Source organism: Hypanus sabinus, chromosome 1, assembly GCF_030144855.1.
Source record: "Hypanus sabinus isolate sHypSab1 chromosome 1, sHypSab1.hap1, whole genome shotgun sequence".
Classification (NCBI taxonomy): Eukaryota; Metazoa; Chordata; class Chondrichthyes; order Myliobatiformes; family Dasyatidae; genus Hypanus; species Hypanus sabinus.
This window is the reverse complement of record NC_082706.1, coordinates 168,510,319-168,523,742: the sequence shown is the minus strand read 5'-3', so window position 1 is coordinate 168,523,742 and position 13,424 is coordinate 168,510,319. Positions and strand designations below refer to the sequence as shown.

Here is a 13,424-nt window from a genome sequence, read left to right as displayed (position 1 = left end):
AACAGATGTTATGGCCAGTCCATGTTTGCAATATCTATTAATATTGAATGTTGTTTCCTGTGTTTACGGTATCTGAGCCAATGTTGCTTGATGCTGAAATTAGCAAACTGAGATTGGGGAGCTTTGTGTTTAAAGACTTTTTTCTGATATCAGTTGGTCAGAGCATCAATGCTCAGAACTTTTAATGAACAACTATTCACATTAAGTGCTTTGTTAACTAGTGTATAAAATGTTTGAAAATGAATAAATTTGGATATGTACATGGATAGATGGAGTTTAGGGGAATTGAAATAAAATGTGGGCAAATGGTACTGGCAGGTTGGGCTGATGGGCTTGTTTTCATGCTGTATTCCTCTGACTCTTAAGTCACTAGGGCGGAGTAAGTTCTATCCCAGAATGCTATAAGAATTAAGGGTGGAGACTTTTGTATCTTTGTCAGCTATGGACGAGGTTCTAGAAGTCTGAAGAATGGCAAATGTATTTTTCTTAATCCTGCTGCCCTTCTCAAATAATGTAAGTAACCACAGGCTGGTAAACAGGTCAGTCAATGGTAGACAAATTAGCGGAGAACAATCTGAGAGACAGGATATGTGTACATTTGAAAAGTAGGGATTAATCAGGGCTAGGCAGCATGGCTTTGTGGGGGGGGGGGGGGGGGTGGCAATCCTGTTCCACTAATTTGAGGTTTTAGAAGAGGTAACAGAGATTGGCAATAGATATTGTCTGTATAGATTTCAGTAAGGGTTTTGACAAGGTCCTGCATGGCTGGTTCAAGAAGCCAAGAACCAAGGTACGAAAGGAGCTGACTAATAATCCAAATTTCTGTGACTGAAAGTTGTACCATAGGGATTAGTGCTGAGTCCTTTGCTCCTGATATTAACAATTTGCATGTAAATATAGGAGGTATGATCAGTAAATTATGAATGATGCAAAAATTGGTCTTGTGAAAATTGAGGACAGTTGGTTTTTGGGCAGAATAGTCAGGTGGATTTTAAACCTGGTAAAGCCCAATGCACCTGTGACACCAGCCTGCCAGTCATCAGGACAAATATACAGAAAGGTGCTGACAAAGGCCAGCAATATGAAGTATCCTATCCATGAAACCATCCTGCTCATGGACTGTTTGCTTCCCGTACCCATCAAGGAGGAGGCTATGTGGCAACCACGCCAGGACCAGCAGACTCAAGTTACTTTTCCCCCAACCAGTAAGGCTGATCAACACCTCCAGCCACTAACCCACCCCACCACATACTCCATCATTTCTTTTCAGTCATCTTGTGTACAGTCACTATGTACATATATAGAATATGGAACAGTACAACCATTCTAGTATATAAGCTATCTTACATATTGATATTTATTGTATTCATTTTATTATTGTTTTCTTTGTCCTATTGTGTTTTTTTTTGTGCGGCATTGAATCTGAAGTAACATTCTTTTTGTCCTTTACACTTGTGTACTGGAAATGACATACAATAACCTTGAAGTTGATGCATTTTGGTGTGCCCTGGCTAAATGACTACCGGCCCGTTGCGCTCACATCTATCACCATGAAGTGTTTCGAGAGGCTCGTCATGAGGCATATCAAGACCCTGCTGGCCCCCTCACTGGACCCCCTGCAGTTTGTGTACCGTCCCAACCACTCAACAGACGACACCATTGCCATTGCCATCACCCTCCACCTGGCCCTCACCCACCTGGACAAAAAAGACACATACGTTCAGATGCTGTTCGTAGACTTCAGTTCAGCATTCAACACAATCAACCCTCAGAAACTGATTGGAAAGCTGAGCCTACTGGGCCTGAACACCTCCCTCTGCAACTGGATCCTAGACTTCCTGACTGGGAGACCTCAGTCAGTCCGGATCGGGAGCATCATCTCCAACATCATCACACTGAGCACGGAGGCCCCCAGGGCTGTGTGCTCAGTCCACTGCTGTTCACTCTGCTGACCCACGACTGTGCTGCAACACACAGCTTAAACCACATCATCAAGTTCGCTGATGACATGACTGTGGTGGGTCTCATCAGCAAGAACTACGAGTCAGCTTACAGAGAGGAGGTGCAGCGGCTAACGGACTGGTGCAGAGCCAACAACCTGTCTCTGAATGTGAACAGAACAACAGAGATAGTTGTTGACATCAGAAGAGCATGGAACGACCCCTCCCTGCTGAACATCGACGGCTCCTCGGTAAGAGATCGTTAAGAGCACCAAATTCCTTGGCGTTCACCTGGTCCCTCAACATCAGCTCCATAGCAAAGAAAGCCCAGCAGCATTTCTACTTTCTGCAAAGACTGAGGAAAGTCCATCTCCCGCTCCCGATCCTTATCACATTCTACAGGGGTTGTATTGAGAGTATCCTGAGCAGCTGCATTACTGGCTGGTTTGGAAATTGCACCAAGATTGCAAAACCCTGCAGCAGATAGTGAGGTCAGCTGAGAAGATCATCGGGGTCTCTCTTCCCGCCATTACTGATATTTACACTACATGCTGCATCTGCAAAGCAAACAGCATTATGAAGGACCCCACACACCCCTCATACAAACTCTTTTCCCTCCTGCCGTCTGGGAAAAGGCACCATTCAGGCTCTTACGACCAGACTATGTAACAGTTTCTTCCCCTAAGCTATCAGACTCCTCAATGCCCAGAACCTTACTGCCCTATTATCTTGTTTATTATTTATTGTAATGCCTGCACTGTTCTGTGCACTTTATGCAGTCCTGGGTAGGTCTGTAGCCTAGTGTAGTTTTTTTTTCTGTGTTGATTTTTATGTAGTTTAGTCTAGTTTTTGTATTGTGTCATGTAACACCATGGTCCTGTTAAAACGTCGTCTCATTTTTACTATGTACTGTACCAGCAGTTATGGTTGAAATGACAATAAAAGTGACGACTTGATTTTGGGAAGTTTTTAAAAAAAAGGAAAGGATACACAAAGGCTTCCTGGGTTGTCATGTGTGAGGTGTTGGACTTTGGGAGATCAAATGTAAAGGAATAGTATGTTGTTAATAGCAGAACCATTACTAGTATTCACACACATGTGACCAAGTGGTTAAGGCTTTTGGCTGGTGATCTGAAGGTCGTTAGTTCAAGCCTCAGCCGAGGCAGCTTGTGTGTCCTTGAGAAAGGCACTTACCACACAGTGCTCCTGCATGTTTATAGCTCGGTGGCAGCAGTTGGTACAGTATGGAGAAGACAAGACACAGAGGGATCATGAGGTCAAAGTCCATAACTTCCTGAAAGTGGCTGCACAAGTTGACAGGGTAGTAAAAAAAATTCCTTTATAATTGATGCATAGAGTTACAGAGTCAGGAAGTTGGGTTGCAGCCTTATAAAACTCTGGTTAGACCATATCTAGAGTATTACATTTAATTCTCATCACCCCATTATTGGAAGGTTGTGGAAGCTTTGGAAAAGGTTGCAGGAAAGATTTACCAGAACGCTGCCTAGATTAGATGGCGTGTGGTATGAGGAGAGGTTGGACAACTTGGATTGTTTTGTCTAGAGTAGCAGAGGCTGAGAGGTATCCTGAGAGGTTTATAAGGTTTTGAGCAATGGTAGACGGCATGTTCTTCCCAGGATGGAAACGTTTCATATCAGACAACATGCATTAAAGCTAGGAAGTGGTAGGTTCAAAGGAGATGCATGTGGCAAATTTTCTTTTTACACAGAGCAGTAAGTGCTTGAAATGCACTGCCAGGGGTAGAAATGAATGTAGATGTGATAGAGGTGTTTGAGGTTCTTAGGCACATGAATATGCCGGAATGGAAGGATATAGATTTGTGTAAGCAAAAGGGACTAGGCTTGTAATTACTAATCTAATTAGTTCAGCACAACATTATGTGCTCTATGGGTGATCAAAGCTATGTAAGAACAACACTATTCAAATGCTCCAATGCACAAATATTATTTAATGATAATCATTAATGACTGGATGTGGTATGTATTCCACTTGTTTAATTATGCTTGGTCTTAGAATAATTAGTCAAAAAAGTATAGTAAGTGTATGTAAAGTAAAATTAAATGACTTGAGGAAAAACAGCTTAGATTCAGATTCAGTTTATTGTCATTTAGAAAGCACAAATGCAATGCAGTTAAAAAATTAGACATCACAAAAGCATATGACAAAACAGACTACACCAGAAAATCCACATAACGTTCGGCAATCCCCAATCCAGAGTCTGGAGAGGCTGATGCGTATTAACATCATGCTACCGTCTTAACGCGTTCCCCGGAAAGGAGCTCCAAATCTACCAGACAAACAAGACCAAAAACTATAGCTGCCAGACCTGCACAAAACCACATAGTTAAAACATATAGTTACAACAGTGCAAACAAAAGCATAATTGATAAAAAACAGACCATGGGCACAGTAAAAATAGTCCAAAGATGTTGTTAAAGGACTATAAGTTCAAAAGAAATCAACACAGTTTCCACAAGTCCCAAGGGTCCCAACAGACTTGCCATCCCATGCCGGCAGTAGGAGAGAATACATCCGCTATGGACTTCCACGGCGCTGCCCGACTCAGCCTTACAGACACTGCACACACCAAAAGTGACCCGACCGCTGCAGACTCTGAGTCCGTCGAGCCTTCGGCACAGCTTCTCCGAGCACCATCCTCTGCCGAGCGTATTAAGACAGCCCCGCCAATGGCCATCGGCAACGTGACCCCGAGAACTGGGGGCCTGTTCTTCCCAGCAGCAGCAGCAACAAGGAAGGTCTTCCTGGAGATATCCTGATGTTCCTCCGTGCTCCCACGTCTGTTTGCACTCAATTATGATTGCGCACGGCACCCCACTTCACAAGTAACAGATAATCAGCTCGAGTGGCCGCTGCAAGCTGCGTCGCACCGCCATCTTGGAAATCATTGACTTTTATCAGAATAGAACTGTTAACGGAACCTGGAAATTACCTGTGTTCAGTAAATGGTAAGGCACCATGGAAAGTTGATAAATAGATGTAACATTCCAAGGCTACAGTTCCCTGCAAGCAGCAACATGAAGAGGGGCGGTTGACTTGCTTTCCCTCGCAAGGTAGTGTGTGGAATGAGTTCTAATATTATGTTGCAATTTTATCAAGTGATCATTAGGCCTAACTTACAGTTATTGAGTGTAGTCTGGTTATCACACTATATAGGAATGATGTAGTGTCCTAAAGAGGATGCAGAGGAGATTCAAAGGATATTGCCTTAATTATAGTGCCTGAATTATGGGGTGTGATTAGATACACTGGGCTTGTTATACTGAAATGGAGAAGCTTAAGTGAATTAAAAGTATTGAGAGACGTACAGTAGATTAAGCGGTTAGACAAAATCTTTCGCCAATTATAGGGGTATCAAAAACAAGTGGCTGTAGATTTAAGGGGTGAGTTAGAAATTTTAAGGGGGTTCTGAGGGGTAAATTTTGTTTTGTATGGTTATTGATATCTGAAATTTGCTACCAGATGAGATGGTGGAATTTGATAGAATTATTATCTTTGAGACATTTATACAGATACTTCAGGCAATGACAGAAGTATAGAGTACCAGTGTGGGGAAATGAGATTTGTTCAGATGGGCAAAAAGTTGGCATGAACATGGTGAGCTGGTGGGCCTGTTTTTGTGCTGTATAATTATGACAATTTATAACTGGCATTGAATATTTTAGAATGCAGAATAAAGACTGGTATGAGATTGAGAATAATTCAGGAACAGTTCCTGCTGACTGGAGGGTGGCTAATGTTGTCCCACTTTTCAAAAAAGGAAGGAGAGAGAAAACAGGTAATTATAGACGTCAGTGGTGGGAAAGATGCTGGAGTCAATTATAAAAGATGAAATTACGACACATTTGGATAGCAGTAGACGGATCAGTCCGAGTCAGGATGGATTTATGAAGGGAAAATCATGCTTGACTAATCTTCTGGAGTTTTTTGAGGATGTAACTATGAAAATGGACAAGGGAGAGCCAGTGGATGTAGTGTACCTGGACTTCCAGAAAGCTTTTGATAAAGTCCCATATAGGAGATTAGTGGGCAAATTTAGGGCACATGGTATTGGGGGCAGAGTACTGACATGGATTGAAAATTGGCTGGCTGACAGGAAACAAAGAGTAGCGATTAATGGGTCCCTTTCGGAATGGCAGGCTGTGACCAGTGGGGTACCGCAAGGTTTGGTGCTGGGACCGCAGCTGTTTACAATATACATTAATGATTTAGATGAAGGGATTAAAAATAACATTAGCAAATTTGCTGATGACACAAAGCTGGGTGGCAGTGTGAAATGTCAGGAAGATGTTATGAGAATGCAAGGTGACTTGGACAGGTTGGGTGAGTGGGCAAATGCAGTTTAATGTTGATAAATGTGAGGTTATCCACTTTGGTGGCAAGAACAGGAAGGCAGATTACTGTCTAAATGGAGACAAGTTAGGAAAAGGGGAAGTATAACGAGATCTAGGTGTTCTTGTACATCAGTCAATGAAAGCAAGCATGCAGGTATAGCAGGAAGTGAAGAAAGCTAATGGCATGCTGGCCTTTATAACAAGAGGAATTAAGTATAGGAGTAAAGAGGTCTTTCTGCAGCTGTACAGGGCCCTGGTGAGACCCCACCTGGAGTATTGTGTGCAGTTTTGGTCTCCAAATTTGAGGAAGGACATTTTTGCTATTGTGGGAGTGCAGCGTAGGTTCACAAGATTAATTCCCAGAATGGCGGGACTGTCATATGTTGAAAGATTGGAGCAACTGGACTTGTAGACACTGGAATTTAGGAGGGTGAGAGGGGATCTGATTGAGACATATAAGATTATTAAGGGATTGGTCACGCTGGAAGCAGGAAGCATGTTCCTGCTGATAGGTGAGTCCAGAACTAGAGGCCACAGTTTAAGAATAAGGGGTAGGCCATTTAGAACAGAGATGTGGAAAAACTTTTTCACCTAGAGAGTGGTGGATATGTGGAATGTTGTGCCCTAGAAGGCAGTGGAGGCCAAGTCTCTGGATGCATTCAAGAGAGAGTTAGATAGAGCTCTTATAGATAGCGGGGTCGAGGGATATGGGGAGAGGGCAGGAACGGGGTACTGATTGAGTATGATCAGCCATGATCACAGTGAATGGTGGTGCTGGCTAGAAGGGCCGAATGGTCTACTCCTGCGCCTATTGTCTATTAATACTTCTAATTCTTATTTGCTTGATTTAATTGATGGGAGGATGTTCCAAAATAGTAACTTCCTGATCCATTGGAATACTATCCGTAAATTCTGAATTTTCAGGTTTAATGGGCATGGATGTACGGAGATTGCTGCCATTGTTTTGTAATAATAACTTGAGTTAACAGCTTTTTATCATTGTTACTAAATTCCAGGGTACTTGTTTGTGTGACTCTCTATCTGGAATAATTGGATACGATAGTTGTTAACAGATACTGTTTTTGAAACAAGTAGTTGTGTTAATGAAATTCTGTGATCTGTCTGCTTGATTTGTCAAATGCTGTAATTGTTGTGCTTAGCAAGTAGGGAAAATGGAATTTACTGCAAGAGTTTTCCAATAAGTAAGAGATTCTGCGGATGCTTGAAATCCAGAGCAACGCGCACAAAATGCTGAGTCAGCATATCAGACAGAGATCCTCCTTCAGGACTGGAAAGGAAGCTGGAGGATGCCAGAACAAAAAAGTGGGGGGGGGTGGGGTAAAGGAGGGTTAGCCAGAAAGTGATAGGTGGTGCTAGGTGGTCGGAAAAAGAATCTGATAGGAGAGCAGTGGATTATTAGAAAAAGGGATGAAGCAGGGGAGGTGATAGGCAGTGAGGAAAAGAGGTAAGAGGCCAGAGTGGGGACTAGAAGAGGAAAGAGAGAAGAAAAAAAAATTATCAGAAAGAGAAATCGGTGTTCACGCCATCAGGTTGGAGGCTACCAAGATGGGATATGAGGTGCTTCTCCATCCTGTGAGTGGACTCAGTATGGCAAAGGAGGAGGTCATAGATTGACTTGTCAGAACGGGAATGAGGATTGGAATTAAAATGTTTGGCCCCTGGGAAGTTCCACTTTAGGCAGATGGAGCAGAGGCATTCAACAAAGCAGTCCAGCAATTTTCTTGGGTCTCACCAACGCAGAGGAGGTGGAATTGGGAGTACCCAATACAATAGATTACAACGGGTTCTGAGGTGAAATGTTGCTTTACCTGGAAGGACTGCTTGGAGGCAAGGGAGAAGGTGAATGGGCAGATGTAACATTTCTGTTGCTTGCCAGGATATATACCAGCTGGGAGATTCGTGGGGAGGGATGAATGGACAAGGGGATCACAGAAGGGAGGCAGAGAGTGGGGGAAGGTAAAGGTGTGTTTGGTGGTAGGATGCCATTCAAAATGGCAGAAGTTGCAGAGAATGACGAGTTGGATTTTATCAATGTTCCTGCAAATATTTTTGACATGGAGAGAAAATTTATTTAACTTATGCAATGTATTTCATCCTTTCATTTGTTTTGAACTGTTTACTGGTCCAATTTTTTTATTTTTATATATCTATAAAATCCTGTTCTAAGGTGAAGAATGTTAGCTTGTAGTTCTTGAGGTGATGCTCCCTATATCCCCACACCCAACCAAAAAAAAATATTTGTATTTTAGATGTTCAGACCATGTTGATTGGATACCTAATTTTGGGACCTAGATTTTCTGGTCAAGATGATGCCACACTGCATTGTCTGCAGTGCTCAGATTTGGATTTTTTTTAGGTTTTTATGGTTTTGGGTATAGTATGGGGAGTTAGGAGCCCGTTTGGATGTCTCTAGTCAGTTCGAGTGCTTTGCAGTCCAAGGTTATCAATCCCAATGGTCGGTCGGTCGTGTGTGTGTGTGTGTGTGTGTCTGTGTTTTTTTTAAATTCATGACTGCCTTAATTTCTTGTATTGGCCCCTTGATGTAGGACATTGTGTAGATAGAGATACTTTCCTCACTGAGTAGCAAGTCATCCATGCTCATTGCACTTCTATTTGCATTTTTCACCATTGATTACTTTGTTCCTTAGCGTCTCACAATTTGTTGAATGTCCTTGGATTTGATGGTGACACCAGGACAAGAGATCTCCCACATTTGGCTTTTAGCATACATTTACTGCAATGTTCATGCATAGGACCTGAAAAAAGTTGTGCAGGCCTCAGCTAGCTAATAGATCTCTGTATATATCTGCTTGCTAGCTAGCTAGCCCTTGGCATGATCTCACTCTCATCAATATCAGATGACATAACTCTCTTAGACTTCCCATGAACTTTTAGAAATTCTTCAAAAGTTCCTTTCAAAGTTTTAACCACTATAATGTTAGTAGGTTGACAATTGTATAGGTGAATTAGAAAACTAAAATCTGTTTGATCAAAATAATCTATTTTTAACAATCAAACTATAAATATGTGGTAATTATTTTGAGAAATAAATTGGTAGCGTGAATTGGCACATAGCACTGGATGATTTAAAAAAAACTTAGTGGCTAAGTTAGAAAAGAGATTAGTTTACTGATGTGCCCTGTTTGTTGACTTGTTGAGCCATTTGAAAAGGAGAGGCCAATGTAATGTGCTGTAGATTGCTATGTTCTATGTAATTGTGATAGTGTAGTCAGGAGAATAGATGCAGTTCTCTGTCTCAATTATTTGGAAAGGCTGTGTTGTCTGTTTGGTGCCTGGGTTTGGGACATCTTAAGGAATTTGGAGTGGGAGGGGAAAGATCCAGTTGTTGTAGCCATGTTGGTATCAACAATGTGGAAAGAATTAGGAAAGAGGTTGTATTGAGGGAATTGGAGCAGCTAGGGATCCAGCTAAAACACAGCCAAAAAGGTAATTATCTGTGGATTGTAAACAGCCATGTGCAAATTGGCACCGGGCTAATGAGGTCAGAGTTGAATTCATATCTTAAAAATTGGTGTGGAAGAAGTGAATTGTATGTAAATGATTTTGGTTGACAAAATTGATAGCTTTGTGGTGAAGTTTGTGGATGATAAGAAGACGAGTGGAGGGGCAGGTAGTGTTGAGAAAGCAGGGAGTCTGCAAAAGGACTTGGACAGATTAAGAGAATGTGCAAAGAACTAGCAGATGGAATACAGTGAAGGGAGGTATATGTTCATGCACTGTGGTAGAAGGAATAATGGCATAAGCCATCATCTCAATGGTGAGCAAATTCAGAAATTGGAGGTGCAAAAAGATTTGGGAATCCTAGCGCAGAATTCCCTGAAGTTTAATAACTTGTAAGCTTAGTTAGTGAAAGGAAGACAAATACAATGTTTGCATTCATTTCAAGAGGAATAGAACATAAAAGCAAGGATGTAATGCTGAGGCTTTAAGGCTTTGATTAGACCACATTAGGATATTTTCACACTATCAAAGAGGATATTTATGAGAATGATTCTGGGGATGAAAGGGTTAATGAATTTGTTGGCTCTGGCTCTGTTGTTTTTAAAATGTAGAAGAATGAATGGGGGATCTCATTGAAACCTACTGAATATTATAAGACCGCAGTAAAGTGGATATGGAGTGGATGTTTTTAATAGTGGGCAAGGCTGTGCCCTCTGGTTCCAGACTTGGAATAGAAGGATGTCCCTTTAGAACAGAGATGAGGAGGAATTTCTTGAACCAGAGGGTGGAGAATCTCTGGAAGTCATTGCCACAGAAGCCGTGGTGGCCAAGAAATTGGGCATATTTAAAGCAGCGCAACACACACAAAATGCTGGTGGAATGCAGCATGCCAGGTAGCATCTATAGAAAGAAGTACAGTCAAAGTTTCGGGTCGAGACCCTTTGTCAGGACTAACTGAAAGAAGAGATAGTAAGAGATTTGAGAGGGGGAGAGGGAGATTCGAAATGATAGGAGAAGACAGAAGGGAGAGGGATGAAGCTAAGAGCTGGAAAGTTGATTGGCAAAAGGGATACAAGGCTAGAGAAGGAAGAGGATCATGGGTCGGGAGGCTTAGCGAGAAAGAAAAGGGGAGGGGAGCACCAGAGCAAGATGGAGAGCAGGCCATGAGTGATTGTGAGAGGGAGTGAGCGAGAAATTAAAAACTATCCTGATATATTGATGAGACCCGACGCAGACTGGGAGACTGTTTCGCTGAACAACAGCGCTCTGTCCGCCAGAGAAAACAGGATCTCCCAATGGCCACCCTTTTTAATTCCATGTCCCATTCCCATTCTGATATGTCAAACCATGGCCTTCTCTACTGTCAAGGTGAAGCCACACTGAGGTTGGAGAAACAACAATTTATATTCCATCTGGGTAGTCTCCAACCTGATGGCATGAACATATCTGACCCCTTATTAATTATTTCCCCCCTTTTTCTCTCTCTCTCTGCCCCTCTTACAGACACTCCTTGCCTGCTCTCCATCTCCCTCTGGTGCTTTCCCTCCCCTTTCTTTCTCCCTAGGCCTCCTGTCCCATGATCCTTTCCCTTCTCCAGCTGTGTATCCCTTTTGCCAGTCAACTTTCCAGCTCTTAGCATCATCCCTCCCCCTCCTGTCTTCTGTCATTTCAGATCTCCCCCTCCCCCTCTCAATTTCAAATCTCTTGCTATCTCTTACAGTTAGTCCTGACGAAGGGTCTCGGCCCAAAATGTCGACTGTACTTCCTATAGATTCTGCCTGGCCTGCTGCGTTCCACCAGCATTTTGAGTGTGTTGCTTGAATTTCCCGCATCTGCAGATTTCCTCGTGTTTGCTATTTACAGCAGAGCTTGGTTAGTCACAGCTGGTAAAAGCTTTGCTCTGTAAGAGCTGGCACAGTGATCAAATGTTCTGCATGTCTCTGACTTTAAGAAATGTTATTTCTTCAGCGGTTTGATCGGGGCACAACTGCGCAAGTGTGTGTATGTCAGCCAGTGAGCACAGCGAGACGAGTTTTAAAAAGAGACAGCTTTACAGAGCGAGTGTCAAGTAGAGGGAGACAGAGTAGGGAGGCTTTAGCTCAAAGGGGCTTTGGCGATAATGGGTCAAGGCGAGGTAAGTTGCCTGTGTAGAATACAGAGAGGAAGAATGTGTGTGAGGCCAGTGTTCTGTACTTGGTGTCAGATGTGGAAAGGCTGGGAGATTCCCAGCCTCCCGGACGGCCACACCTGGACCAGGTGCATCGAGCTAAAGCTCCTTAGAGACAGTGTTAGGGAACTGGAGCTGCAGCTTGATGACCTTCGTCTGGTCTGGGAGAGTGAGGAGGTGATACAGAGGAGCTACAGGCAGATAGTCACACCGAGGCTTGGGGAGACAGATAAGTCGGTAACAGTCAGGAGAGGGAAGGGCAGGAGTCAGAGGCTAGAGAGTACCCCTTGGCTGTACCCCTTGACAATAAGTACTCCTGCTTGAGGAGTACTATTGGCGGGGGGAAGTGGGGGGTGCCACCTAGGGGAAGCAACAGTGTCCGCGCTTCTGGCACAGAGTCTGGCCCTGTGGCTCAGAAGGGAAGGGAAAGGAAGAGGGCAGCAGTGATAGGGAACTCTATAGATAGGGGTTCAGACAGGCGATTCTGTGGATGCAGGAAAGAAGCATGGATGGTAGTTTGCTTCCCAGGTGCCAGGGTCCGGGGATGCTTCTGATCATGATATCCTGAAGTGGGAAGGAGAACAGCTAAAGTGTGTGGTACCTATTGGTGTCTATGACAAAGGCAGGAAAAGGGAGGAGATTTTGAAAGCAGTCTACAGGGAGTTAGGAAAGAAATTGAGAAGCAGGATCACAAAGGTAGTCATCTTGGGATTACTGCCTGTGCCACGTGACAGTGAGTATAGGAATAGAGTGAGGTGGAGGATAAATGTGTGGTTCAGTGTTTAGAGCATGGGGCAGGGATTCAGATTTCTGGATCATTGGGCAGGAGTGACCTGTACAATAAGGACAGGTTGCACTTGAATCTCAGGGGGACCAATATCCTGGTGGGGAGGTTTGCTATGGCCATTGGGGAGAGTGGGAATCAAACTAAAGAGACAGAAGAAGAGGTGGTTGGCTCACAATTACAGAAAGCTTGGAGACAGTGCGAGAGAGAGGATAGGCAGGTGATAGAGAAGGGACGTGCTCAGACTGATGGTTTGAGGTGTGTCTATTTTAATGCAAAGATTATTATGAACTAAAGTGTGGATCAGTACTTGGAGCTATGATGTTGTGGCCATTACAGATACTTGACTGAATGTTGAACCGAATGCTGAAGAGCCTACCCTTAACAAATGAACCTGACTGCAGAATGTCCACAAGAAAAGTCCATTCAGTCCTTGATCACATATAAGCAATACCTGAATCATTGAGCTAGTCTCCTTTAACAAGTGGTGTCCTTTATTTTTCGGTTTGTTCAAAATAAAGGGCTGGATTTATTTTGTAATTTGAATGAGTGTTTAATTTTTCTGAATGGCAAATTACTGCAATCTAGTTTGATGCCTGTCATTTCTGTGCTCTTAAGTTGGAACTGTTACCATTTTAAAAGCTCTCTAGCATGGTTAAAGTTCACATCAGTTTTAT

General features: G+C 43.1%; 1 protein-coding gene across 3 annotated transcripts in view; it reads left to right on the top strand.

Moving 5' to 3' along the window:
- The window catches only part of rb1cc1 (RB1-inducible coiled-coil 1), a 193,915-nt gene that overhangs the window by 65,023 nt on the left and 115,468 nt on the right, over positions 1–13,424 (top strand). The gene's annotated exons all lie outside the window — the stretch shown is intronic.